This window comes from Arachis ipaensis, chromosome B6 (genome assembly GCF_059453495.1).
Source record: "Arachis ipaensis isolate K30076 ecotype BB chromosome B6, ASM5945349v1, whole genome shotgun sequence".
Taxonomy (NCBI): Eukaryota; Viridiplantae; Streptophyta; class Magnoliopsida; order Fabales; family Fabaceae; genus Arachis; species Arachis ipaensis.
In genome coordinates, this window is record NC_142441.1 from 65,399,798 (window position 1) to 65,423,861 (window position 24,064).

Sequence of the window (24,064 nt, forward strand, 5' to 3'; positions counted from 1 at the left end):
TGAAGATCCACCTCACACCAAAGAGGTCGGATGAGTTAAAGGTCCACCTCACACCAAAGAGGTCGGACGAGTTGAAAATCCACCTCACACCAAAGAGGTCGGACGAGTTGAAAGTCCACCTCACACCAAAGAGGTCGGACGAGTTGAAGATCCACCTCACACCAAAGAGGTCGGACGAGTTGAAGGTCCACCTCACACCAAAGTGGTCGGACAAGTTAAGGTCCACCTCACACCGAAGAGGTCGGACGAGTTGAAGGTCCACCTCACATCAAAGAGGTCGGATGAGTTAAAGGTCCACCTCACACCAAAGAGGTCGGACGAGTTGAAGATCCACCTCACACCAAAGAGGTCGGACGAGTTGAAGGTCCACCTCACAACAAAGAGGTCGGACGAGTTGAAGGTCCACCTCACAACAAAGAGGTCGGACGAGTTGAAGGTCCACCTCACACCAAAGAGGTCGGACGAGTTGAAGGTCCACCTTACAACAAAGGGGTCGGACGAGTTGAAGGTCCACCTCACACCAAAGAGGTCGGGCAAGTTGAAGGTCCACCTCACACCAAAGAGGTCGGACGAGTTAAAGGTCCACCTCACACCAAAGAGGTCGGACGAGTTAAAGGTCCACCTCACACCAAAGAGGTCGGACGAGTTGAAGGTCCACCTCACACCAAAGAGGTCGGGCAAGTTGAAGGTCCACCTCACACCAAAGAGGTCGGACGAGTTGATGGTCCACCTCACACAGAAGAGGTCGGACGAGTTGAAGGTCCACCTCACACCAAAGAGGTCGGACGAGTTGAAAGTCCACCTCACACCAAAGACGTCGGACGAGTTGAAGATCCACCTCACACCAAAGAGGTCGGACGAGTTGAAGGTCCACCTCACACCAAAGAGGTCGGACAAGTTAAGGTCCACCTCACACCGAAGAGGTCGGACGAGTTGAAGGTCCACCTCACATCAAAGAGGTCGGATGAGTTAAAGGTCCACCTCACACCAAAGAGGTCGGACGAGTTGAAGATCCACCTCACACCAAAGAGGTCGGACGAGTTGAAGGTCCACCTCACAACAAAGAGGTCGGACGAGTTGAAGGTCCACCTCACAACAAAGAGGTCGGACGAGTTGAAGGTCCACCTAACATCAAAGAGGTCGGACGAGTTAAAGGTCCACCTCACACCAAAGAGGTCGGACGAGTTGAAGATCCACCTCACACCAAAGAGGTCGGACGAGTTGAAGGTCCACCTCACAACACAGAGGTCGGACGAGTTGAAGGTCCACCTCACAACAAAGAGGTCGGACGAGTTGAAGGTCCACCTCACATCAAAGAGGTCGGACGAGTTAAAGGTCCACCTCACACCAAAGAGGTCGGACGAGTTGAAGATCCACCTCACACCAAAGAGGTCGGACGAGTTGAAGGTCCACCTCACACCAAAGAGTTCGGACGAGTTGAAGGTCCACCTCACATCGAAGATGTCGGGCGAGTTGAAGGTCCACCTCACAACCAAGAGGTCTGACAAGTTGAAGGTCCACCTCACACCAAAGAGGTCGGACAAGTTAAACATCCACCTCACACCAAAGAGGTCAGACGAGTTGAAAAGGACAACGGAGTGCGAACAAGCCTTCCGAGATTTCAAAATTCTTGGGGCAACCACCCATTCTTTCCAGACCATGGGAAAGTGAAGAACTCATATTATACCACGCAGTGGGAAGTCGGGCAATAGCCTTAGCACTAGTCAGAGAAGACGGAAGTGGGCAAGAACCCATCTACTTCATCAGCAAAGCTCTACAAGGGGCCGAACTAAACTATCAAAAGATAGAAAAAGTTCGCCTAAGCCCACATACTCACCTCTCGACAACTCCACCCATACTTTCAAGCTCACACTATCAGATTTCGGACCAACCAGCCCATAAAAGGCCTCCTACAGAAAACAAACTTAGCTAGAAGAATCCTACAGATGACAGCTCGGATAATTCGGGGGACCCTGGACAAAATCAGAGAACATCTCGGACAATTCGGGGACCCTGGACAAAAACAGAAAATAGCTCAGACAAATCAGGGAAAATGAAGTCCGACACATAGAATGCCCGAGCTGATGCATTTTCAAAACCAGCCAGCACCAACAGCTCGGACAATTCGGGGATATGAGGTCCGACACATGCCTCGGGAGCAAAATGCCCGAGCTGATGCATTTTCAAAACTAGCCAACACCAAACCAGGGGGCAATAACAGAAGCCTCATCCAGGCTACATTACAAGACCACAACAAGTCAATCTCGAAGGCGGTATAAAGGATGTACTCAGGGTCAGCCACAGTAACACGCATTAAAACTATGGAATTCAGCCAATCAGACATGCCGTCCGGGATCTTAGTATACATCTCAAAGACATAGGTCGACTATGGGATTACTACCAAACAACTCGGGCAAATAAGGAAACAACTCGGACAATAATAGTAGAACATCAAGTGACAGACATGGCAGTAAAAGGGAAACCCCAGGACTCACACGAAAGTCCAAGGGCACCCTTTGGAGGCAACAACAGGGCAAGAACACAGAGAACAGAAGTCGACAATCTATACCTAAACAGTCCGAACACCTCTCAAACAAAAGGTCAAAATAAAAGCTAGAACTTTTGTACAAAAGGAGTCAGGCAACGATGAAAAGAAACAGAAACAGCAAGAAAAGCCCACATTCTTCTCAAAGGCGAACGACAAAAGAAAAGTCATAATAAACGGTCAAAGACACAAACTTTTTGCAGAAAGAACCAAAGTTCTTCAGAGCAAAAACCCAGCTACAAAGTCAAAGCTTTACATAAAAAATATAGCCCCACCAGAAGAGCTCCCACAAGTCCTATGGGCATATCGGACAACTCCACACTCCACTACAAAGGAATCACCTTTCCAATTAGCTTACGGAATGGAGGCAATGATCCCAATGGAGGCCAAAGAAGGATCGCCCATAGTGATCCACTACAGTGAAGAGGCCAACTCATAACTTCAAAAGGAAGAACTCGACTTACCTCCAGAAACCCGAGAAAGAGCTCGGATCAAGGAAGAGGCGTTAAAACGTCAAATTGGCTCAAGATACAATCAGAAGGTAATCTAACAACAACGATCTCAACCTAATCCGAAATGACATCAAAATAAGTCGGCAGCCAACTGGAAAGGACCATACCAAGTTGTTCAGAAGAACTGGGGAAAGGTTGCTACAAAGTGTCCAACCTCGAGGGGCAAGAGCTACCAAGGTCATGGCATGCCTGCAATCTAAAAAGGGCGCCAGGCCGAGATCCAAAAAGATTGCCGACCTAGAAAGGTAAGTACTAACATGTACACATTCATATCTTCATTTTATTGTTTAAAAGATTGCAGATTCCCTAGAAAGTTTCCTACCAAGACGCCCGACTATGGCAGGTCGGCAAGGTGAACACCAAAGTCACTGCCCGATCACGACAAAGTCGGCAAGATGAAAACCAAATTCATCATCCGATTACAAAGCGTCAAGTCGGCAAGATGAGAACGAAATTCATCGTCCGATTACAAAGCGTCAAGTCGGCAAGGTGAAAACCAACTTCACCACCCGACCACGATGGAAACCGAATTCATCGTTTGATTTCGACAAAGGTCGACAAAGTGAAAACAAAATTCACTACTATACCAAGACGCATTAATCTGAAGCATTCATCGTCCGATTATAAAGTCGGCAGAAAGTGAAAAACAATTTTACTGCACGATCACGATAAAGACAATCGTCCGATAAAGGTGAAAACGCGATTCACCCAAAAGACGGTCTAGAGATGACAACCACTTTCTACAAATCGGAAAAAATGAACACAGAATAATGTAAGAAGTTATCGAAAGTGATCCAAAAAAGAACCTGACGAGGTCTTACGGATTGTTAAAATAATAACTTAAAGACTGGCCGACGTTAAGAAGTCGGACCAAGTCAACCCAAGTTATAAGTAAACCCTGGAAAGAGGTCTGGCCAACCCTATTAAAGAGGATTACTTTAACTTAGAAGGGCCAGACATGACAAAGTCAGCCCAAAATGAAAAAGTTATAAAAGTAGTCCCTGAAAGAGACCTGACAAAGGTCCAAAAAAGAGGACTACAAAAATAACTTAGAAAGAGGACGACGCAAAGAAGTCGACCTCCTACAAACAAGTTATAAAAGTAATCCCTGAAAGAGACCTGACAAAGGTCCAAGAAAGAGGATTACAAAAATAACTTAGAAGAGATCGACATGACGAAGTCGGTCTCCTACAACAAACAAGTTATAAAAGTAATCCCTGAAAGAGACCTGAACAAGGTCCAAGAAAGAGGATTACAAAATAACTTAGAAGAGATCGACATGACGAAGTCGGTCTCCTACAAAAAAACAAGTTATAAAAGTAATCCCTGAAAGAGACTTGACCAAGGTCCAAGAAAGAGGATTACAAAAATAACTTGGAAAAGGACAACGAGAAGAAGTTGGACCAACAAAAGCTACAGCTTGGACCGACAAGAAGAAGTCAGACCAACAAAAGCTACAGCTTGGACCGACAAGAAGAAGTCGGACCAACGAAAAACGTGCGCTAAAACGGACATAGCTCTGCCCAAAAAGCCACGGCTCCACGACAAGGCTATCAAAATTGTTCAGAATGACTAAAAAGTGTTCTATGAGAACACTAAAAAGTCGTCGGACAAGTTAGCCCCAAGGACCACCTCGACCAAACAGAAAGTGGACAAAACCGGAAGTGATCAAAAAAGGTCAAACAACAAAGTCCCAAACCTCTAGAAAATCTGCAAAGATTGTAAAGCAATGAATAAACAAGCCAGACAGATGCTTGAGCACGACTTCCAAAGAGATCGAAGCTCTAAAAAGAACGATCTCATGGAAAGATCGAACTCAAGCAGGGGCACTGTTCATACCCTAGGTCAAGCTGTCCGACCCGGGATGTTTAGCGACAAGCCAACCGACCTCTTCAGGTCAGACTATCCGACCTCTTCTCAAAGAGCTCGGCCAATGACCGACCTCTTCACAAAGAGCTCGGCCAAAACGCTACAGAGGCCCAATAAGGGCCCAAATAAAAGGAACACAGCCCAATCCAAAGGCGGCTCAAGCCTACAGAGAGAAGAGCGGTTCCGTTGAAGATAAGCTGACCTCGCCCAAAGATAAGATAAGATAAGATAAGATAACTAACTTATCTTATCTAAGAAGGTCACTTCTCACCATTATAAATACACTGGAGCACCAAGGTATAACACATACTCTGATTCTACATAAAACCTGTTTAATACCCATGCTAACTTAAGCATCGGAGTCACTTGCAGGTACCCCCCACCCTTCGGGGACCAAGGATCAGCAGTGCAGCCAGTCCAACAAGTCGGTCACAGCGGCTCCAGCCACCTTCAACAAGTCGGACGCGGCGGCTCCGGCCACCATCAACAAGTCGGACACAACAGCTCCGACCAGCACAGAAGATCTAGTCTGAGATCGACCTACAGTTTCAGGTAACCCTCGGAACAGATTCGCAGCTCGACTTACCCTACATCGGGAGACAAGCTTATGATAATTGTGTGCACATACTTTAATAGGTGCGATCATACCAGCACTAATGCACTAGATCCCATGAGAACTCTGCAGTTAAGCGTGCTTGAGCGAGAGTAGTACCAGGATGGGTGACTTCTGGGAAGTCCTTATGTTGCACCTCTTTTACTTTTTTTTTTACGTCGTGGTTACCCTCGTTCTTTAAACAACGCTATATTGAATAGTTTAGCTAAAGCGAGCCTCAATGACCTGATTTTTGGCAAGCTCGCACGGTCCCCGCAGGGATTTGCAGCCCAACTTACCCTACGTCGCGAGACATGCTTACGAAAATTGTGTACGCATACTTTAACAGGTGCGATCATACCAGCATTAATGCACCGGATCCCATCAGAACTCCGTAGTTAAGCGTGCTTGGGCGAGAGTAGTACTAGGATGGGTGACCTCCTGGGAAGTCCTCGTATTGCACCCCTTTTTTTTTTGTCTTTTACGTCGTGCTTACCCTCGTTCTTTAAACTACGCTAACTTGAATAGTTTAGCTAAAGCGAGCCGCAATGACCTGATTTTCGGCAAGCTCGCACGGGCCCGCAGGGATTCGCAGCTTGACTTACCTTACATCGCGAGAAATGCTTATGATAATTGTGTGCGCATACTTTAACAGGTGCGATCATACCAACACTAATGCACCGGATCCCATCAGAACTCCGCAGTTTAGCGTGGTTGGGCGAGAGTAGTACTAGGATGGGTGACCTCCTGGGAAGTCCTCGTGTAGCACCTCTTTTTTTTTTTTTACGTCGTGCTTACCCTTGTTCTTTAAACGACGCTATATTGAGTAGTTTAGCTAAAGCGAGCATCAATGACCTGATTTTCGGCAAGCTCGCACGGGCCCTGCAGGGATTCGCAGCTCGACTTACCCTACGTCGCGAGACATGCTTATGATAATTGTGTGCACATACTTTAACAGCTGCGATCATACCAGCACTAATGCACCGGATCCCATCAGAACTCCGCAGTTAAGCGTGCTTGGGAGAGAGTAGTACTAGGATGGGTGACCTCCTGGGAAGTCCTTGTGTAGCACCTTTTTTTTTACGTCGTGCTTACACTTGTTCTTTAAACGACGCTATATCGAATAGTTTAGCTAAAGCGAGCTTCCATGACCTGATTTTCGGCAAGCTCGCACGTGCCCGCAGGGATTCGCAGCTCGATATACCCTACGTCGCGAGACATGCTTATGATAATTATGTGCGCAAACTTTAATAGGTGCGATCATCCCAGCAATAATGTACCGGATCCCATCAGAATTCTGCAGTTAAGCGTGTTTGGGCGAGAGTAGTACTAGGATGGGTGACCTCCTGGGAAGTCCTCGTGTAGCACTTCTTTTTTTTTTTACGTCGTGCTTACCCTTGTTCTTTAAACGACGCTATATTGACTAGTTTAGTTAAAGGGAGCCTCAATGACCTGATTTTCGGCAAGCTCGCACGGGCCCCGCAAGGATTTGCAGCTCGACTTACCCTACATCGGGAGACATGCTTATGATAATTGTGTGCGCATACTTTAATAGGTGCGATCATACCAGCACTAATGCACCAGATCCCATCAAAACTCTGCAGTTAAGCCTGCTTGGGTGAGAGTAGTACTAGGATGGGTGACCTCTTGGGAAGTCCTTATGTTGCACCTCTTTTACTTTTTTTTTTTACGTCGTGGTTACCCTCGTTCTTTAAACGACGCTATATTGAATAGTTTAGCTAAAGCGAGCCTCAATGACCTGATTTTCGGCAAGCTCGCACGGTCCCTGCAGGGATTCGCAGCTCGACTTACCCTACGTCGCGAGACATGCTTATGATAATTATGTGCGCATACTTTAATAGGTGCGATCATACCAGCACTAATGCACCAGATCCCATCTGAACTCTGCAGTTAAGCGTGCTTGGGCGAGAGTAGTACTAGGATGGGTGACCTCCTGGGAAGTCCTCGTGTTGCACCCCTTTTTTTTGTTTTTTACGTCGTGCTTACCCTCGTTCTTTAAACTAAGCTAACTTGAATAGATTAGCTAAAGCGAGCCGCAATGACCTGATTTTCAGCAAGCTCGGAAGGGCCCCGCAGGGATTCGCAGCTTGACTTACCTTACGTTGCGAGACATGCTTATGATAATTGTGTGCGCATACTTTAACAGGTGCGATCATACCAACATTAATGCACCGGATCCCATCAGAACTCCGCAGTTTAGCGTGTTTGGGCGAGAGTAGTACTGGGATGGGTGACCTCCTGGGAAGTCCTCGTGTAGCACCTCTTTTTTTTTTTTACGTCGTGCTTACCCTTGTTCTTTAAACGACGCTATATTGAGTAGTTTTGCTAAAGCGAGACTCAATGACCTGATTTTCGGCAAGCTCGCACGGGCCCCGCAGGGATTCGCAGCTCGACTTACCCTACATTGCGAGACATGCTTAAGATAATTGTGTGCACATACTTTAATAGGTGCGATCATACCAGCACTAATGCACCGGATCCCATCAGAACCACGCAGTTAAGCGTGTTTGGGCAAAAGTAGTACTAGGATGGGTGACCTCTTGGGAAGTCCTCGTGTTGCATCTTCTTTTTTTTTTTTTTACGTCGTGCTTACCCTTGTTCTTTAAACGATGCTATATTGAATAGTTTAGCAGAAGCGAGCTTCCATGACCTGATTTTCGGCATGCTCGAATGGGCCCCGCAGGGATTCGCAGCTCGATTTACCCTACGTCGCGAGATCTGCTTATGATAATTATGTGCGCATACTTTAATAGGTGCGATCATACCAGCAATAATGCACCGGATCCCATCAGAATTCCACAATTAAGCGTGTTTGGACGAGAGTAGTACTAGGATGGGTGACCTCCTGGGAAGTCCTCGTGTTGCATCTTCTTTTTTTTTTTTACGTCGTGCTTACCCTTGTTCTTTAAAAGATGCTATATTGAATAGTTTAGCTAAAGCGAGCCTCAATGACCTGATTTTTGGCAAGCTCGCACGGGCCCCGCAAGGATTCGCAGCTCGACTTACCCTAAGTTGGGAGACATGCTTATGATAATTGTGTGCACATACTTTAATAGGTGCGATCATACCAGCACTAACGCACCGGATCCCATCAGAACTCCATAGTTTACGCGTGCTTGGTCGAGAGTAATACTAGGATGGGTGACCTCTTGGGAAGTCCTTGTGTTGTACCTCTTTTACTTTTTTTTTACGTCGTGGTTACCCTCGTTCTTTAAACGACGCTATATTGAATAGTTTAGCTAAAGCGAGCCTCAATGACCTGATTTTCGGCAAAGTCGTACGGGCCCAGCAGGGATTCGTAGCTCGAGTTACCCTACGTCGCGAGACGTGCTTATGATAATTGTGTATGCATACTTTAACAGGTGCGATCATACCAGCACTAATGCAACGGATCCCATCAGAACTCCGCAGTTAAGCGTGCTTGGGCGAGAGTAGTACTAGAATGGGTGACCCCCTGGGAAGTCCTCGTGTTGCACCCCTATTTTTTTTTTGTTTTTTACGTCGTACTTACCCTCGTTCTTTAAACTACGCTAACTTGAATAGTTTAGCTGAAGCGACCCTCAATGACCTGATTTTCGGCAAGCTCGCACGGGCCCCGCAGTGATTCGAAGCTTGACTTACCTTACGTCGCGAGACATGCTTATGATAATTGTGTGCGCATACTTTAACAGGTGCGATCATACCAACACTAATGCACCGGATACCATAAGAACTCCGCAGTTTAGCGTGTTTGGGCGAAAGTAGTATTAGGATCGGTGACCTCCTGGGAAGTCCTCGTGTAGCACCTCTTTTTTTTTATGTCGTGCTTACCCTTGTTCTTTAAACGACGCTATATTGAGTAGTTTAGCTAAAGCGAGCCTCAATGACCTGATTTTCGGCAAGCTCGCACGGGCCCCGCAGGGGTTCGCAGCTCGACTTACCCTACGTTGCGAGACATGCTTATGATAATTGTGTGCGCATACTTTAACAGGTGCGATCATACCAACACTAATGCACCGGATACCATAAGAACTCCGCAGTTTAGCGTGTTTGGGCGAGAGTAGTATTAGGATGGGTGACCTCCTGGGAAGTCCTCGTGTAGCACCTCTTTTTTTTTTTTTACGTCGTGCTTACCATTGTTCATTAAACGACGCTATATTGAATAGTTTAGGTAAAGCGAACCTCAATGACCTGATTTTCGACAAGCTCACACGGGCCCCGCAGGGCTTCGCAGCTCGACTTACCCTACGCCACGACACATGCTTATGATAATTGTGTGCGCATACTTTAATAGTTGCGATCATACCAGCACTAATGCACCGGATCCCATCAGAACTCCGCAGTTAAGCGTGCCTGGGCGAGAGTAGTACTAGGATGGGTGACCTCCTGGGATGTCCTCGTGTTGCACCCTTTTTTTTTTGTTTTTTACGTCATGCTTACCCTCGTTCTTTAAACTAAGCTAACTTGAATAGTTTAGCTAAAGCGAGCCGCAATGACCTGATTTTCGGCAAGCTCGCAAGGGCCCCGCAGGGATTCGCAGCTTGATTTACCTTACGTCGCGAGACATGCTTATGATAATTGTGTGCGCATACTTTAACAAGTGCGATCATACCAACACTAATGCACCGGATCCCATCAGCACTCCGCAGTTTAGCGTGTTTGGGCGAGAGTAGTACTAGGATGGGTAACCTCCTGGGAAGTCCTCGTGTAGCACCTCTTTATTTTTTTTACGTCGTGCTTACCCTTGTTCTTTAAACGACGCTATATTGAGTAGTTTAGCTAAAGCGAGACTCAATGACCTGATTTTCGGCATGCTCGCACGGGCCCCACAGGGATACGCAGCTCGACTTACCCTACGTCACGAGACATGCTTAAGATAATTGTGTGCACATACTTTAACAGGTGTGATCATACCAGCACTAATCCATCGGATCCCATCAGAACTCCGCAGTAAAGCGTGCTTGGGCGGAAGTAGTACTAGGATGGGTGACCTCTTGGGAAGTCCTCGTGTTGCATCTTCTTTTTTTTTTACGTCGTGCTTACCCTTATTCTTTAAACGACGGTATATTGAATAGTTTAGCTAAAGCGAGCTTCCATGACCTGATTTTCGGCAAGCTCGCACGGGACCCGTAGGGATTCGCAGCTCGATTTACCCTACGTCGCGAGAGATGCTTATGATAATTATGTGCGCATACTTTAATAGGTGCGATCATACCAGCAATAATGTACCGGATCCCATCAGAATTCCGCAGTTATGCTTGTTTGGGCGAGAGTAGTACTAGGATGGGTGACCTCCTGGGAAATCCTCGTGTTGCATCTTCTTTTTTTTTTTTTTACGTCGTGCTTACCCTTGTTCTTTAAAAGACGCTATATTGAATAGTTTAGCTAAAGCGAGCCTCAATGACCTAATTTTCGGCAAGCTCGCACGGGCCCCGCAAGGATTCGCAGCTCGACTTACCCTAAGTCGGGAGACATGCTTATGATAATTGTGTGCGCATACTTTAATAGGTGCGATCATACCAGCACTAATGCACCGGATCCCATCAGAACTACGCAGTTTACGCGTGCTTGGACGAGAGTAATACTAGGATGGGTGACCTCTTGGGAAGTCCTTGTGTTGCACCTCTTTTACTTTTTTTTTACGTCGTGGTTACCCTTGTTCTTTAAACGACGCTATATTGAATAGTTTAGCTAAAGCGAGCCTCAATGACCTGATTTTCGGCAAATTCGCACGGGCCCTGCAGGGATTCACAGCTCGACTTACCCTACGTCGCGAGACATGCTTATGATAATTGTGTGCGCATACTTTAACAGGTGCGATCATACTAACACTAATGCACCGGATCCCATAAGAACTCTGCAGTTTAACGTGTTTGGGCGAGAGTAGTATTAGGATGGGTGACCTCCTGGGAAGTCCTCGTGTAGCACCTCTTTTTTTTTATGTCGTGCTTACCCTTGTTCTTTAAACGATGCTATATTGAGTAGTTTAGCTAAAGCGAGCCTCAATGACCTGATTTTCGGCAAGCTCGCCCGGGCCCCGCAGGGATTCGCAGCTCAACTTACCCTACGTCGTGAGACATGCTTATGATAATTGTGTGTGCATACTTTAACAGGTGTGATCATACCAGCACTAATGCACCGGATCCCATCAGAACTCCGCAGTTAAGCGTGCTTGGGCGAGAGTAGTACTAGGATGGGTGACCTCCTGGGAAGTCCTCGTGTAGCACCTCTTTTTTTTTTTTTTACGTCGTGCTTACCCTTGTTCTTTAAACGACGCTATATTGAATAGTTTAGCTAAAGCGAGCCTCAATGACCTGATTTTCGGCAAGCTCGCACGGGCCCCGCAGGGATTCGCAGCTCAACTTACCCAACGTCGCGAGACATGCTTATGATAATTGTGTGCGCATACTTTAACAGGTGCGATCATATCAGCACTAATGTACAGGATCCCATCAGAATTACGCTGTTATGCGTGCTTGGTCGAGAGTAGTACTAGGATGAGACCTCCTGGGATGTCCTCGTGTAGCACCTCTTTTTTTTTTTTTACGTCGTGCTTACCTTTGTTCTTTAAACGACGCTATATTGAGTAGTTTAGCTAAAGCGAGCCTCAATGACCTGATTTTCGGCAAGCTCGACCGGGCCCCGCAGGGATTCGCAGCTCAACTTACCCTACGTCGCGAGACATGCTTATGATAATTGTGTGTGCATACTTTAACAGGTGCGATTATACCAGCACTAATGCACCGGATCCCATCAGAACTCCGCAGTTAAGCGTGCTTGGGCGAGAGTAGTACTATGATGGGTGACCTCCTGGAAAGTCCTCGTGTAGCACCTCTTTTTTTTTTTACGTTTTGCTTACCATTGTTCTTTAAACGATGCTATATTGAATAGTTTAGCTAAAGCGAGCCTCAATGACCTAATTTTCAGCAAGCTCGCATGGGCCCCGCAGGGATTCGCAGCTCGACTTACCCTACGTCGCGAGACATGCTTATGATAATTGTGTGCGCATACTTTAACAGGTGCGATCATACCAGCACTAATGCACCGGATCCCAACAGAACCCCGCAGTTAAGCGTGCTTAGGCGAGAGTAGTACTAGGATAGGTGACCTTTTGGGAAGTCCTCGTGTTGCACCTCCTTTTTTTTTTACGTCGTGCTTACCCTCGTTCTTTAAACGACGCTAACTTGAATAGTTTCGCTAAAGTGAACCTCAATGACCTGATTTTTGACAAGCTCACACGGGCCCCGCAGGGCTTCGCAGCTCGACTTACCCTACGCCACGACACATGCTTATGATAATTGTGTGCGCATACTTTAATAGGTGCGATCATACCAGCACTATTGCACCGGATCCTATCAGAACTCCGCAGTTAAGCGTGCTTGGGCGAGAGTAGTACTAGGATGGGTTACCTTCTGGGAAGTCCTCATGTAACACCTCTTTTTTTTTTTTTTTACGTCGTGCTTACCCTTGTTCTTTAAACGACGCTATCTTGAATAGTTTAGCTAAAGCGAGCCTCAATGACCTGATTTTCGGCAAGCTCGCACGGGCCCCGCAGGGATTCACAGCTCGACTTACCCTATGTCGCGAGACATGCTTATGAAAATTGTGTGCGCATATATTAACAGGTGCGATCATACCAGCAGTAATGCACCGGATCCCATCAGAACTCCGCAGTTAAGCGTGCTTGGGCGAGAGTAGTACTCGCATGGGTTCCCTTCTGGGAAGTCCTCATGTAACACCTCTTTTTTTTTTTTTTTACGTCGTGCTTACCCTTGTTCTTTAAATGACGCTATATTGAGTAGTTTAGCTAAAGCAAGCCTCAATGACCTGATTTTCGGCAATCTTGCACGAGCCCCGCAGGGATTCGCTGCTCGACTTACCCTACGTCGCGAGACATGCTTATGATAATTGTGTGCGCATACTTTAACAGGTGCGATCATACCAGCACTAATGCATCGGATCCCATCAGAACTTCGCAGTTAAGCGTGCTTGGGCGAGAGTAGTACTAGGATGGGTGACTTCCTGGGATGCCCTCGTGTTGCACCTCTTTTTGTTTTTTTTTTTACGTCGTGCTTACACTCGTTCTTTAAACGACGCTATCTTGAATAGTTTAGCTAAAGTGAGCCTCAATGACCTGACTTTCAGCAACCTCGCACGGGCCCAGCAAGGATTCGCAGCTCGACTTACCCTACGTCGCGAGACATGCTTATGATAATTGTGTGCGCATACTTTAACAGGTGCGATCATACCAGCACTAATGCACCGGATCCCATCAGAACTTCGCAGTCAAGCGTGCTTGGGCGAGAGTAGTACTGGGATGGGTGTCCTCCTGGGAAGTCCTCGTGTTGCAACTCTTTTTTTTTTTACGTCGTGCTTACCCTCGTTCTTTAAACGATGCTATCTTGAATAGTTTAGCTGAAGCGAGCCTCAATGACCTGATTTTCGGCAGTCTCGCAAGGGCCCCGCAGGGATTGGCAGCTCGACTTGCCCTACGTCGCGAGACATACTTATGATAATTGTGTGCGCATACATTAACAGGTACGATCATACAAGCACTAATGCACCGGATCCCATCAGAATTCCGCAGTTAAGCGTGCTTGGGCGAGAGTAGTACTAGGATGGGTGACCTCCTGGGAAGTCCTCGTGTAGCACCTCTTTTTTTTTTTACGTCGTGCTTACCCTTGTTCTTAAAACGACGCTATATTAAATAGTTTAGCTAAAGCGAGCCTCAATGACCTGATTTTCACCAAGCTCGCACGGGCCCCGCAGGGATTCGCAGCTCAACTTACCCAACGTCGCGAGACATGCTTATGATAATTGTGTGCGCATACTTTAACAGGTGCGATCATATCAGTACTAATGTACAGGATCCCATCAGAATTCTGCTGTTAAGCGTGCTTGGTCGAAAGTAGTACTAGGATGGGACCTCCTGGGATGTCCTCGTGTAGCACCTCTTTTTTTTTTTTACGTCGTGCTTACCCTTGTTCTTTAAACGATGCTATATTAAATAGTTTAGCTAAAGCGAACCTCAATGACCTGATTTTCGGCAAGCTCGCACGGGCCCCGCAGGGATTCGCAGCTCGACTTACCCTACGTCGCGAGACATGCTTATTAAAATTGTGCGCGCATACTTTAACAGGTGCGATCATACCAGCACTAATGCACCGGATCCCATCAGAACACTACAGTTAAGCGTGCTTGGGCGAGAGTAGTACTAGGTTGGGTGACCACCTGGGAAGTCCTCGTATTGCACCCTTTTTTTTTACGTCGTGCTTACCCTCGTTCTTTAAAAGACGCTAACTTGAATAGTATCGCTAAAGCGAACCTCAATGACCTAATTTTCGGCAAGCTCACACGTGCCCCGCAGGGCTTCGCAGCTCGACTTACCCTACATCGCGAGACATGCTTATGATAATTGTGTGCGCATACTTTAATAGGTGCGATCATACCAGCACTAATGCACCGGATCCCATCAGAACTCCGCAGTTAAACGTGCTTGGGCGAGAGTAGTACTAGGACGAGAGTAGTACTAGGATGGCTGACCTCCTGGGAAGTCCTCGTGTTGCACAACTTTTTTTTTACGTCGTGCTTACCCTCGTTTTTTAAATGACGCTAACCTCAATGACCTGATTTTCGGCAAGCTCACACGAGCCCCGCAGGGCTTCGCAACTCGACTTACCCTACGTCGCGAGACATGCTTATGATAATTGTGTGCACATAATTTAATAGGTGCGATCATACCAGCACTAATGCACCGGATCCCATCAGAACTACGCAGTTAAGCGTGCTTGGGCGTGAGTAGTACTAGGACGAGAGTAGTACTAGGATGGGTGACCTCTTGGGAAGTCCTCATGTTGCACCTCTTTTATTTTGTTTTTTTTTTACGTCGTGCTTAACCTCGTTCTTTAAACGACGCTATATTGAATAGCTTAGCTGAAGCGAGCCTCAATGACCTGATTTTCGGCAAGCTCGCATGGGCCCCGCAGGGATTTGCAGCTCGACTTACTCTACGTCGCGAGACATGCTTATGATAATTGTGTGCGCATACTTTAACAGGTGCGATCATACCAGCACTAATGCACCGGATCCCATCAGAACTCCGCAGTTAAGCGTGCTTGGGCGAGAGTAGTACTAGGATGGGTGACCACCTGGGAAGTCCTCGTATTGCACCCTTTTTTTTTTACGTCGTGCTTACCCTTGTTCTTTAAATGATGCTAACTTGAATAGTATCGCTAAAGCGAACCTCAATGACCTGATTTTCGGCAAGCTCACATGTGCCCCGCAGGGCTTCGCCGCTCGACTTACCCTACGTCGCGAGACATGCCTATGATAATTGTGTGCGCATACTTTAATAGGTGCGATCATACCAGCACTAATGCACCGGATCCCATCAGAACCCCGTAGTTAAGCGTGCTTGGGCGAGAGTAGTACTCGGACGAGAGTAGTACTAGGATGGGGGACCTCTTGGGAAGTCCTCATGTTGCACCTCTTTTTTTTGTTTTTTTTTACGTCGTGCTTACCCTCGTTCTTTAAACGACGCTATATTGAATAGCTTAGCTAAAGCGAGCCTCAATGACCTGATTTTTGGCAATCTCGCATGGGCCCCGCAAGGATTCGCAGCTCGACTTACCCTACGTCGCAAGACATGCTTATGATAATTGTGTGCGCATACTTTAACAGGTGCGATCATACCAGCACTAATGCACCAAATCCCATCAGAATTCCGCAGTTAATCGTGCTTGGGCGAGAGTAGTACTAGGATGGGTGACCTCCTGGGAAGTCCTCGTGTAGCACCTCTTTTTTTTTTTTACGTCGTGCTTACCCTTGTTCTTAAAACGACGCTATATTAAATAGTTTAGCTAAAGCGAGCCTCAATGACCTGATTTTCACCAAGCTCGCACGGGCCCCGCAGGGATTCGCAGCTCAACTTACCCAACGTCGCGAGACATGCTTATGATAATTGTGTGCGCATACTTTAACAGGTGCGATCATATCAGTACTAATGTACAGGATCCCATCAGAATTCTGCTGTTAAGCGTGCTTGGTCGAAAGTAGTACTAGGATGGGACCTCCTGGGATGTCCTCGTGTAGCACCTCTTTTTTTTTTTTACGTCGTGCTTACCCTTGTTCTTTAAACGATGCTATATTAAATAGTTTAGCTAAAGCGAACCTCAATGACCTGATTTTCGGCAAGCTCGCACGGGCCCCGCAGGGATTCGCAGCTCGACTTACCCTACGTCGCGAGACATGCTTATTAAAATTGTGCGCGCATACTTTAACAGGTGCGATCATACCAGCACTAATGCACCGGATCCCATCAGAACACTACAGTTAAGCGTGCTTGGGCGAGAGTAGTACTAGGTTGGGTGACCACCTGGGAAGTCCTCGTATTGCACCCTTTTTTTTTACGTCGTGCTTACCCTCGTTCTTTAAAAGACGCTAACTTGAATAGTATCGCTAAAGCGAACCTCAATGACCTAATTTTCGGCAAGCTCACACGTGCCCCGCAGGGCTTCGCAGCTCGACTTACCCTACATCGCGAGACATGCTTATGATAATTGTGTGCGCATACTTTAATAGGTGCGATCATACCAGCACTAATGCACCGGATCCCATCAGAACTCCGCAGTTAAACGTGCTTGGGCGAGAGTAGTACTAGGACGAGAGTAGTACTAGGATGGCTGACCTCCTGGGAAGTCCTCGTGTTGCACAACTTTTTTTTTACGTCGTGCTTACCCTCGTTTTTTAAATGACGCTAACCTCAATGACCTGATTTTCGGCAAGCTCACACGAGCCCCGCAGGGCTTCGCAACTCGACTTACCCTACGTCGCGAGACATGCTTATGATAATTGTGTGCACATAATTTAATAGGTGCGATCATACCAGCACTAATGCACCGGATCCCATCAGAACTACGCAGTTAAGCGTGCTTGGGCGTGAGTAGTACTAGGACGAGAGTAGTACTAGGATGGGTGACCTCTTGGGAAGTCCTCATGTTGCACCTCTTTTATTTTGTTTTTTTTTTACGTCGTGCTTAACCTCGTTCTTTAAACGACGCTATATTGAATAGCTTAGCTGAAGCGAGCCTCAATGACCTGATTTTCGGCAAGCTCGCATGGGCCCCGCAGGGATTTGCAGCTCGACTTACTCTACGTCGCGAGACATGCTTATGATAATTGTGTGCGCGTACTTTAACAGGTGCGATCATACCAGCACTAATGCACCGGATCCCATCAGAACTCCGCAGTTAAGCGTGCTTGGGCGAGAGTAGTACTAGGATGGGTGACCACCTGGGAAGTCCTCGTATTGCACCCTTTTTTTTTTACGTCGTGCTTACCCTTGTTCTTTAAATGATGCTAACTTGAATAGTATCGCTAAAGCGAACCTCAATGACCTGATTTTCGGCAAGCTCACATGTGCCCCGCAGGGCTTCGCCGCTCGACTTACCCTACGTCGCGAGACATGCCTATGATAATTGTGTGCGCATACTTTAATAGGTGCGATCATACCAGCACTAATGCACCGGATCCCATCAGAACCCCGTAGTTAAGCGTGCTTGGGCGAGAGTAGTACTCGGACGAGAGTAGTACTAGGATGGGGGACCTCTTGGGAAGTCCTCATGTTGCACCTCTTTTTTTTGTTTTTTTTTACGTCGTGCTTACCCTCGTTCTTTAAACGACGCTATATTGAATAGCTTAGCTAAAGCGAGCCTCAATGACCTGATTTTTGGCAATCTCGCATGGGCCCCGCAAGGATTCGCAGCTCGACTTACCCTACGTCGCAAGACATGCTTATGATAATTGTGTGCGCATACTTTAACAGGTGCGATCATACCAGCACTAATGCACCAAATCCCATCAGAATTCCGCAGTTAATCGTGCTTGGGCGAGAGTAGTACTAGGATGGGTGACCTCCTGGGAAGTCCTCGTGTAGCACCTCTTTTTTCTTTTTTCTTTACGTCGTGCTTACCCTTGTTCTTTAAACGACGCTATATTAAATAGTTTAGCTAAAGCGAGCCTCAATGACCTGATTTTCGGCAAGCTCGCACGGGCCCCGCAGGGATTCGCAGCTCGACTTACCCTACGTCGCGAGACATGCTTATGATAATTGTGTGCGCATACTTTAACAGGCACGATCATACCAGCACTAATGCACCGGATCCCTTCAAAATTCCGCAGTTAAGTGTGCTTGGGCGAGAGTAGTACTAAGATGGGTGGCCTCCTGGGAAGTCCTCGTGTAGCACCTTTTTTTTTACGTCGTGCTTACCCTTGTTCTTTAAACGACGCTATATTGAGTAGCTTAGCTAAAGTGAGCCTCAATGACATGATTTTCGGCAAGCTCGCACGAGCCCCGCAGGGATTCGCAGCTCGACTTACCCTACGTCGCGAGACATGCTTATGATATTTGTGTGCGCATACTTTAACAGGTGCGATCATACTAGCACTAATACACCGGATCCCATCAGAATTTCGTAGTTAAGCGTGCTTGGGCGAGAGTAGTACTAGGATGGGTGACCTCCTGGGAAGTCCTCGTGTAGCACCTTTTTTTTTTACATCGTGCTTACCCTTGTTCTTTAAACGATGCTATATTGAATAGTTTAGCTAAAGCGAGCCTCAATGACCTGGTTTTCGGCAAGCTCGCACGGGCCCGTAGGGATTCGCAGTTCGACTTACCCTACGTCGCGAGACATGCTTATGATAATTGTGTGTGCATACTTTAACAAATGTGATCATACCAGCACTAATGCACCGGATCCCATCATAACTTCACAGTTAACCGTGCTTGGGCGAGAGTAGTACTATGATGGGTGACCTCCTTGGAAGTCCTCGTGTTGCATCTCTTTTTTTTTTTACGTCATGCTTACCCTCGTTCTTTAAACGACGCTAGCTTGAATAGTTTTGCTAAAGCGAACCTCAATGACCTGATTTTCGGCAAGCTCACACGGGCCCGTAGGGTTTTACAGCTCGACTTAACTTACGTCGCGAGACATGCTAATGATAATTGTGTGCGCATACTTTAATAGGTGCGATCATACCAGCACTAATGCACCGGATCCCATCAGAACTCCGCAGTTAAGCGTGCTTGGGCGAGAGTAGTACTAGGACGAGAGTAGTACTAGGATGGGTGACCTCCTGGGAAGTCCTCATGTTGCACCTCTTTTTTTTTGTTTTTTTTTACGTCGTGCTTACCCTCGTTCTTTAAACGACGCTATCTTGAATAGTTTAGCTAAAGCGAACCTCAATGACCTGATTTTTGGCAAGCTCGCACGAGTCCCACAGGGATTCGCAGCTCGACTTACCCTACATCGCGAGATATGCTTATGATAATTGTTTGCGCATACTTTAACAGGTACGATCATACCAGCACTAATGCACCGGATCCCATCAGAACTCTACAGTTAAGCGTGCTTGCGCAAGAATAGTACTAGGATGGGTGCCCTCCTAGGAAGTCCTCGTGTTGCACCCTTTTTTTTTTACGTCGTGCTTACCCTCATTCTTTAAACGACTCTAACATGAATAGTTTCGCTAAAGCGAACCTCAATGACCTGATTTTCGGCAAGCTCACACGGGCCCCGCAGGGCTTCGCAGCTCGACTTACCCTACGTCGCGAGAAATGCTTATGGTAATTGTGTGCGCATACTTAATAGGTGCGATCATACCAGCACTAATGCACCGGATCCCATCAGAACTCCGCAGTTAAGCATGCTTGGGCGAGAGTAGTACTAGGATGAGTGACTTCCTGGGAAGTCCTCGTGTTGCACCTCTTTTTTTTTTTTTACGTCGTGCTTACCCTTTTTTTTTTACGTCGTGCTTACCCTCGTTCTTTAAACGACGCTAACTTGAATAGTTTCGCTAAAGCGAATCTCAATGACCTGATTTTCTTCAAGCTCACACGGGCCCCGCAGCGCTTCACAACTCGACTTACCCTAGGTCGCAAGACATGCTTATGATAATTGTGTGCGCATACTTTAATAGGAGCGATCATACCAGCACTAATGCACCGGATCCCATCAGAACTCCGCAGTTAAGCGTGCTTGGGCGAGAGTAGTACTAGGACGAGAGTAGTACTAGGATGGGTGACCTCCTGGGAAGTCCCCTTGTTGCACCTGTTTTTTTTTGTTTTTTTTTACGTCGTGCTTACCCTTGTTCTTTAAACGACGCTATCTTGAATAGTTTAGCTAAAGCGAGCCTCAATGACCTGATTTTCGGCAAGCTCGCACGGGCCCCGCAGGGATTCGCAGCTCGACTTACCCTACGTCGCGAGACATGCTTATGATAATTGTGTGCGCATACTTTAACAAGTACGATCATACCAGCACTAATGTACCAGATCCCATCAGAATTTTGCTGTTTAGCGTGCTTGGGCAAGAGTAGTATTAGGATGGGTGACCTCCTGGGAAGTCCTCGTGTAGCACCTTTTTTATTTATTATTTTTTTATTTTTTTTTACGTCGTGCTTACCCTTGTTCTTTAAACGACGCTATATTGAATAGTTTAGCTAAAGCGGGCCTCAATGACCTGATTTTCGGCAAGCTCGCACGGGACCTGCAGGGATTCGCAGCTCGACTTACACTACGTCGCGAGGCATGCTTATGATAATTGTGTGCGCATACTTTAACAGGTGCGATCATACCAGCATTAATGCACTGGATCCCATCAGAATTCCGCAGCTAAGCGTGCTTGGGCGAGAGTAGTACTAGGATGGGTGACCTCCTAGGAAGTCCTCGTGTAGCAGCTTTTTTTTTTTTTACGTCGTGCTTACACTTGTTCTTTAAACGACGCTATATTGAATAGTTTAGCTAAAGCGAGCCTCAATGACCTGATTTTCGGCAAGCTCGCACGGGCCCCATAGGGATTCGCAGTTCGACATACCCTACGTCGCGAGACATGCTTATGAAAATTCTGTACGCATACTTTAACAGGTGCGATCATACCAGCATTAATGCACCGGATCCCATCAGAATTCCGCAGCTAAGCGTGCTTGGGCGAGAGTAGTACTAAGATGGGTGACCTTTTGGGAAGTCCTTGTGTCGCACCACTTTTTTTTTTTTTTTTTACGTCGTGCTTACCCTCAATCTTTAAATGACGCTAACTTGAATAGCTTCGCTAAAGCGAACCTCAATGACCTGATTTTCGGCAAGCTCACACGAGCCCCGTAAGGCTTCGCAGCTCGACTTACCCTACATCGCGAGACATGCTTATGATAATTGTGTGCGCCTACTTTAATAGGTGCGATCATACCAGCACTAATGCACCAGATCCCATCAGAACTCCGCAGTTAAGCGTGTTTGGGCGAGAGTAGTACTAGGACTAGAGTAGTACTAGGATGGGTGACCTCTTGGCAAGTCCTCATGTTGCTCCTCTTTTTTTTATTATCGTCGTGCTTACCCTCGTTCTTTAAACGACGCTATATTAAACAGTTTAGCTAAAGCGAGCCTCAATGACCTGATTTTCGGCAAGCTCGCACGGGCCCCGTAGGGATTCGCAGCTCGACTTCCCCTACGTTACGAGACATGCTTATGATAATTGTGTGCGCATACTTTAACAGGTGCGATCATACCAGCACTAATGCACCGGATCCCATCAGAACTCTACAGTTAAGCGTGCTTGCGCAAGAATAGTACTAGGATGGGTGCCCTCCTGGGAAGTCCCCATGTTGCACCTCTTTTTTTTTGTTTTTTTTTTTACGTCGTTCTTACCCTCGTTCTTTAAATGACGCTATCTTGAATAGTTTAGCTAAAGCGAGCCTCAATGACCTATTTTTCGGCAAGCTCGCACGGGCCCCGCAGGGATTCGCAGCTCGACTTACACTACGTCGCGAGACATGGTCATGATAATTGTGTGCGCATACTTTAACAGGTGCCATCATACCAGCACTAATGCACCGGATCCCATCAGAATTCCGCAGTTAAGCGTGCTTGGACGAGAGTAGTACTAGGATGGGTGACCTCCTGGGAAGTCCTCGTGTAGCACCTTTTTTTTTACGTCGTGCTTACCCTCGTTCTTTAAATGACGCTAACTTGAATTGTTTCGCTAAAGCGAACCTCAATGACCTGATTTTCTTCAAGCTCACATGGGCCCCGCAGCCCTTCGCAACTCGACTTACCCTACGTCGCAAGACATGCTTATGATAATTGTGTGCGCATACTTTAATAGGTGCGATCATACCAGCACTAATGCACCGGATCCCATCAGAACTCCGCAGTTAAGCGTGCTTGGGCGAGAGTGGTACTAGGACGAAAGTAGTACAAGGATGTGTGACCTCCTGGGAAGTCCCCATGTTGCACCTCTTCTTTTTTTTTGTTTTTTTAGTTTTTTTTCTACGTCGTGCTTACCCTCGTTCTTTAAACGAAGCTAACTTGAATAGTTTCGCTAAAGCGAACTTCAATGACCTGATTTTCGGCAAGCTCACACGGGCCCTGCAGGGCTTCGCAGCTCGACTTACCCTACGTCGCGAGACATGCTTATGATAATTGTGTGCGCATACTTTAATAGTTGCGATCATACCAGCACTAATGCACCCGATCCTATCAGAACTCCGCAGTTAAGCGTGCTTGGGCGAGAGTAGTAATAGGATGTGTGAACTCCTGGGAAGTCATCGTGTTGCACCTCTTTTTTTTTTTTACGTCGTGCTTACCCTTTTTTTTTACTTCGTGCTTACCCTCGTTCTTTAAACGACGCTAACTTGAATAGTTTAGCTAAAGCCTACCTCAATGACCTGATTTTCTTCAAGCTCACATGGGCCCCGCAGCGCTTCGCAACTCGACTTACCCTACGTCGCAAGACATGCTTATGATAATTGTGTGCGCATACTTTAATAGGTGCGATCATACCAGCACTAATGCATCGGATCCCATCAGAACTCCGCATTTAAGCGTGCTTGGGCGAGAGTAGTACTAGGATGGGTGACCTCCTGGGAAGTCCCCATGTTGCACCTCTTTTTTTTTGTTTTTTTTTACGTCGTGCTTACCCTCGTTCTTTAAACGACGCTATCTTGAATAGTTTAGCTAAAGCGAGCCTCAATGACCTGATTTTCGGCAAGCTCGCACGGGCCCCGCAGGGATTCACAGCTCGACTTACCCTACGTCGCGAGACATACTTATGATAATTGTGTGCTCATACTTTAACAGGTGCCATCATACCAGCACTAATGCACCGGATCCCATCAGAATTCCGTAGTTAAGCGTGCTTGGACGAGAGTAGTACTAGGATGGGTGACCTCCTGGGAAGTCCTCGTGTAGCACCTTTTTTTTTTACGTCGTGCTTACCCTCGTTCTTTAAACGACGCTAACTTGAATAGTTTCGCTAAAGCAAACCTCAATGACCTGATTTTCGGCAAGCTCACACAGGCCCCGCAGGGCTTCGCAGCTCGACTTACCCTACGTCGCGAGACATGCTTATGATAATTGTGTGCGCAAACTTTAATAGGTGCGATCATACCAGCACTAATGCACCGGATCCCATCAGAACTCCGCAGCTAAGCGTGCTTGAGCGAGAGTAGTACTATGATGTGTGAACTCCTGGGAAGTCCTCGTGTTGCACCTCT

General features: G+C 46.9%; 15 non-coding genes and 41 pseudogenes across 15 annotated transcripts; all 56 read left to right on the forward strand.

Annotated features, from left to right (window-relative positions):
* Nucleotides 1–5,560: 5,560 nt before the first annotated feature.
* On the forward strand, nt 5,561–5,678 carry LOC148556405 (5S ribosomal RNA; annotated as a pseudogene).
* Nucleotides 5,679–5,865: 187 nt separating this feature from the next.
* On the forward strand, nt 5,866–5,984 carry LOC148556406 (5S ribosomal RNA). The gene has a single exon (XR_015889824.1). It is a non-coding gene; the product is annotated as a 5S ribosomal RNA (ribosomal RNA).
* Nucleotides 5,985–6,171: 187 nt separating this feature from the next.
* LOC148556407 (5S ribosomal RNA) lies at nt 6,172–6,290 on the forward strand (annotated as a pseudogene).
* Nucleotides 6,291–6,474: 184 nt separating this feature from the next.
* Nucleotides 6,475–6,593, forward strand: LOC148556408 (5S ribosomal RNA; annotated as a pseudogene).
* A 177-nt stretch (nt 6,594–6,770) lies between these two features.
* On the forward strand, nt 6,771–6,889 carry LOC148556409 (5S ribosomal RNA; annotated as a pseudogene).
* A 182-nt stretch (nt 6,890–7,071) lies between these two features.
* Nucleotides 7,072–7,190, forward strand: LOC148556410 (5S ribosomal RNA; annotated as a pseudogene).
* A 188-nt stretch (nt 7,191–7,378) lies between these two features.
* LOC148556411 (5S ribosomal RNA) lies at nt 7,379–7,497 on the forward strand. Its single transcript, XR_015889774.1, has one exon. It is a non-coding gene; the product is annotated as a 5S ribosomal RNA (ribosomal RNA).
* Nucleotides 7,498–7,683: 186 nt separating this feature from the next.
* On the forward strand, nt 7,684–7,802 carry LOC148556412 (5S ribosomal RNA). Its single transcript, XR_015891543.1, has one exon. It is a non-coding gene; the product is annotated as a 5S ribosomal RNA (ribosomal RNA).
* A 183-nt stretch (nt 7,803–7,985) lies between these two features.
* LOC148556413 (5S ribosomal RNA) lies at nt 7,986–8,104 on the forward strand (annotated as a pseudogene).
* Nucleotides 8,105–8,290: 186 nt separating this feature from the next.
* LOC148556414 (5S ribosomal RNA) lies at nt 8,291–8,409 on the forward strand (annotated as a pseudogene).
* A 184-nt stretch (nt 8,410–8,593) lies between these two features.
* Nucleotides 8,594–8,713, forward strand: LOC148556415 (5S ribosomal RNA; annotated as a pseudogene).
* Nucleotides 8,714–8,899: 186 nt separating this feature from the next.
* On the forward strand, nt 8,900–9,018 carry LOC148556416 (5S ribosomal RNA). The gene has a single exon (XR_015891127.1). It is a non-coding gene; the product is annotated as a 5S ribosomal RNA (ribosomal RNA).
* Nucleotides 9,019–9,208: 190 nt separating this feature from the next.
* Nucleotides 9,209–9,327, forward strand: LOC148556417 (5S ribosomal RNA; annotated as a pseudogene).
* Nucleotides 9,328–9,507: 180 nt separating this feature from the next.
* Nucleotides 9,508–9,626, forward strand: LOC148556418 (5S ribosomal RNA; annotated as a pseudogene).
* A 184-nt stretch (nt 9,627–9,810) lies between these two features.
* On the forward strand, nt 9,811–9,929 carry LOC148556419 (5S ribosomal RNA). The gene has a single exon (XR_015891589.1). It is a non-coding gene; the product is annotated as a 5S ribosomal RNA (ribosomal RNA).
* A 187-nt stretch (nt 9,930–10,116) lies between these two features.
* On the forward strand, nt 10,117–10,235 carry LOC148556420 (5S ribosomal RNA; annotated as a pseudogene).
* A 183-nt stretch (nt 10,236–10,418) lies between these two features.
* Nucleotides 10,419–10,537, forward strand: LOC148556421 (5S ribosomal RNA; annotated as a pseudogene).
* A 182-nt stretch (nt 10,538–10,719) lies between these two features.
* Nucleotides 10,720–10,838, forward strand: LOC148556422 (5S ribosomal RNA; annotated as a pseudogene).
* Nucleotides 10,839–11,024: 186 nt separating this feature from the next.
* On the forward strand, nt 11,025–11,144 carry LOC148556423 (5S ribosomal RNA; annotated as a pseudogene).
* A 186-nt stretch (nt 11,145–11,330) lies between these two features.
* Nucleotides 11,331–11,449, forward strand: LOC148556424 (5S ribosomal RNA; annotated as a pseudogene).
* Nucleotides 11,450–11,629: 180 nt separating this feature from the next.
* LOC148556425 (5S ribosomal RNA) lies at nt 11,630–11,748 on the forward strand. Its single transcript, XR_015890538.1, has one exon. It is a non-coding gene; the product is annotated as a 5S ribosomal RNA (ribosomal RNA).
* Nucleotides 11,749–12,234: 486 nt separating this feature from the next.
* LOC148556426 (5S ribosomal RNA) lies at nt 12,235–12,353 on the forward strand. Its single transcript, XR_015891467.1, has one exon. It is a non-coding gene; the product is annotated as a 5S ribosomal RNA (ribosomal RNA).
* Nucleotides 12,354–12,535: 182 nt separating this feature from the next.
* On the forward strand, nt 12,536–12,654 carry LOC148556427 (5S ribosomal RNA; annotated as a pseudogene).
* Nucleotides 12,655–12,836: 182 nt separating this feature from the next.
* On the forward strand, nt 12,837–12,955 carry LOC148556428 (5S ribosomal RNA; annotated as a pseudogene).
* Nucleotides 12,956–13,141: 186 nt separating this feature from the next.
* LOC148556429 (5S ribosomal RNA) lies at nt 13,142–13,260 on the forward strand (annotated as a pseudogene).
* A 186-nt stretch (nt 13,261–13,446) lies between these two features.
* On the forward strand, nt 13,447–13,565 carry LOC148556430 (5S ribosomal RNA; annotated as a pseudogene).
* A 188-nt stretch (nt 13,566–13,753) lies between these two features.
* Nucleotides 13,754–13,872, forward strand: LOC148556431 (5S ribosomal RNA). The gene has a single exon (XR_015891401.1). It is a non-coding gene; the product is annotated as a 5S ribosomal RNA (ribosomal RNA).
* A 182-nt stretch (nt 13,873–14,054) lies between these two features.
* LOC148556432 (5S ribosomal RNA) lies at nt 14,055–14,173 on the forward strand (annotated as a pseudogene).
* Nucleotides 14,174–14,655: 482 nt separating this feature from the next.
* LOC148556433 (5S ribosomal RNA) lies at nt 14,656–14,774 on the forward strand (annotated as a pseudogene).
* A 179-nt stretch (nt 14,775–14,953) lies between these two features.
* On the forward strand, nt 14,954–15,089 carry LOC148556434 (5S ribosomal RNA; annotated as a pseudogene).
* Nucleotides 15,090–15,245: 156 nt separating this feature from the next.
* Nucleotides 15,246–15,381, forward strand: LOC148556435 (5S ribosomal RNA; annotated as a pseudogene).
* A 191-nt stretch (nt 15,382–15,572) lies between these two features.
* Nucleotides 15,573–15,691, forward strand: LOC148556436 (5S ribosomal RNA). Its single transcript, XR_015889342.1, has one exon. It is a non-coding gene; the product is annotated as a 5S ribosomal RNA (ribosomal RNA).
* A 180-nt stretch (nt 15,692–15,871) lies between these two features.
* On the forward strand, nt 15,872–16,007 carry LOC148556437 (5S ribosomal RNA; annotated as a pseudogene).
* Nucleotides 16,008–16,196: 189 nt separating this feature from the next.
* Nucleotides 16,197–16,315, forward strand: LOC148556438 (5S ribosomal RNA; annotated as a pseudogene).
* A 483-nt stretch (nt 16,316–16,798) lies between these two features.
* LOC148556439 (5S ribosomal RNA) lies at nt 16,799–16,917 on the forward strand (annotated as a pseudogene).
* Nucleotides 16,918–17,096: 179 nt separating this feature from the next.
* On the forward strand, nt 17,097–17,232 carry LOC148556440 (5S ribosomal RNA; annotated as a pseudogene).
* A 156-nt stretch (nt 17,233–17,388) lies between these two features.
* On the forward strand, nt 17,389–17,524 carry LOC148556441 (5S ribosomal RNA; annotated as a pseudogene).
* Nucleotides 17,525–17,715: 191 nt separating this feature from the next.
* On the forward strand, nt 17,716–17,834 carry LOC148556442 (5S ribosomal RNA). The gene has a single exon (XR_015889343.1). It is a non-coding gene; the product is annotated as a 5S ribosomal RNA (ribosomal RNA).
* Nucleotides 17,835–18,014: 180 nt separating this feature from the next.
* LOC148556443 (5S ribosomal RNA) lies at nt 18,015–18,150 on the forward strand (annotated as a pseudogene).
* A 189-nt stretch (nt 18,151–18,339) lies between these two features.
* On the forward strand, nt 18,340–18,458 carry LOC148556444 (5S ribosomal RNA; annotated as a pseudogene).
* Nucleotides 18,459–18,646: 188 nt separating this feature from the next.
* Nucleotides 18,647–18,765, forward strand: LOC148556445 (5S ribosomal RNA; annotated as a pseudogene).
* A 178-nt stretch (nt 18,766–18,943) lies between these two features.
* Nucleotides 18,944–19,062, forward strand: LOC148556446 (5S ribosomal RNA; annotated as a pseudogene).
* Nucleotides 19,063–19,240: 178 nt separating this feature from the next.
* Nucleotides 19,241–19,359, forward strand: LOC148556447 (5S ribosomal RNA; annotated as a pseudogene).
* Nucleotides 19,360–19,540: 181 nt separating this feature from the next.
* Nucleotides 19,541–19,676, forward strand: LOC148556448 (5S ribosomal RNA; annotated as a pseudogene).
* Nucleotides 19,677–19,866: 190 nt separating this feature from the next.
* Nucleotides 19,867–19,985, forward strand: LOC148556449 (5S ribosomal RNA; annotated as a pseudogene).
* Nucleotides 19,986–20,164: 179 nt separating this feature from the next.
* Nucleotides 20,165–20,283, forward strand: LOC148556450 (5S ribosomal RNA). The gene has a single exon (XR_015891596.1). It is a non-coding gene; the product is annotated as a 5S ribosomal RNA (ribosomal RNA).
* A 209-nt stretch (nt 20,284–20,492) lies between these two features.
* LOC148556451 (5S ribosomal RNA) lies at nt 20,493–20,628 on the forward strand (annotated as a pseudogene).
* A 509-nt stretch (nt 20,629–21,137) lies between these two features.
* LOC148556452 (5S ribosomal RNA) lies at nt 21,138–21,256 on the forward strand (annotated as a pseudogene).
* A 182-nt stretch (nt 21,257–21,438) lies between these two features.
* Nucleotides 21,439–21,557, forward strand: LOC148556453 (5S ribosomal RNA). The gene has a single exon (XR_015891489.1). It is a non-coding gene; the product is annotated as a 5S ribosomal RNA (ribosomal RNA).
* Nucleotides 21,558–22,064: 507 nt separating this feature from the next.
* Nucleotides 22,065–22,183, forward strand: LOC148556454 (5S ribosomal RNA; annotated as a pseudogene).
* Nucleotides 22,184–22,375: 192 nt separating this feature from the next.
* On the forward strand, nt 22,376–22,494 carry LOC148556455 (5S ribosomal RNA). The gene has a single exon (XR_015891642.1). It is a non-coding gene; the product is annotated as a 5S ribosomal RNA (ribosomal RNA).
* Nucleotides 22,495–22,672: 178 nt separating this feature from the next.
* LOC148556456 (5S ribosomal RNA) lies at nt 22,673–22,808 on the forward strand (annotated as a pseudogene).
* A 203-nt stretch (nt 22,809–23,011) lies between these two features.
* LOC148556457 (5S ribosomal RNA) lies at nt 23,012–23,130 on the forward strand (annotated as a pseudogene).
* A 207-nt stretch (nt 23,131–23,337) lies between these two features.
* Nucleotides 23,338–23,456, forward strand: LOC148556458 (5S ribosomal RNA; annotated as a pseudogene).
* Nucleotides 23,457–23,646: 190 nt separating this feature from the next.
* Nucleotides 23,647–23,765, forward strand: LOC148556459 (5S ribosomal RNA). Its single transcript, XR_015891653.1, has one exon. It is a non-coding gene; the product is annotated as a 5S ribosomal RNA (ribosomal RNA).
* A 179-nt stretch (nt 23,766–23,944) lies between these two features.
* On the forward strand, nt 23,945–24,063 carry LOC148556460 (5S ribosomal RNA). Its single transcript, XR_015890804.1, has one exon. It is a non-coding gene; the product is annotated as a 5S ribosomal RNA (ribosomal RNA).
* The last annotated feature ends 1 nt before the right edge of the window (nt 24,064 follows it).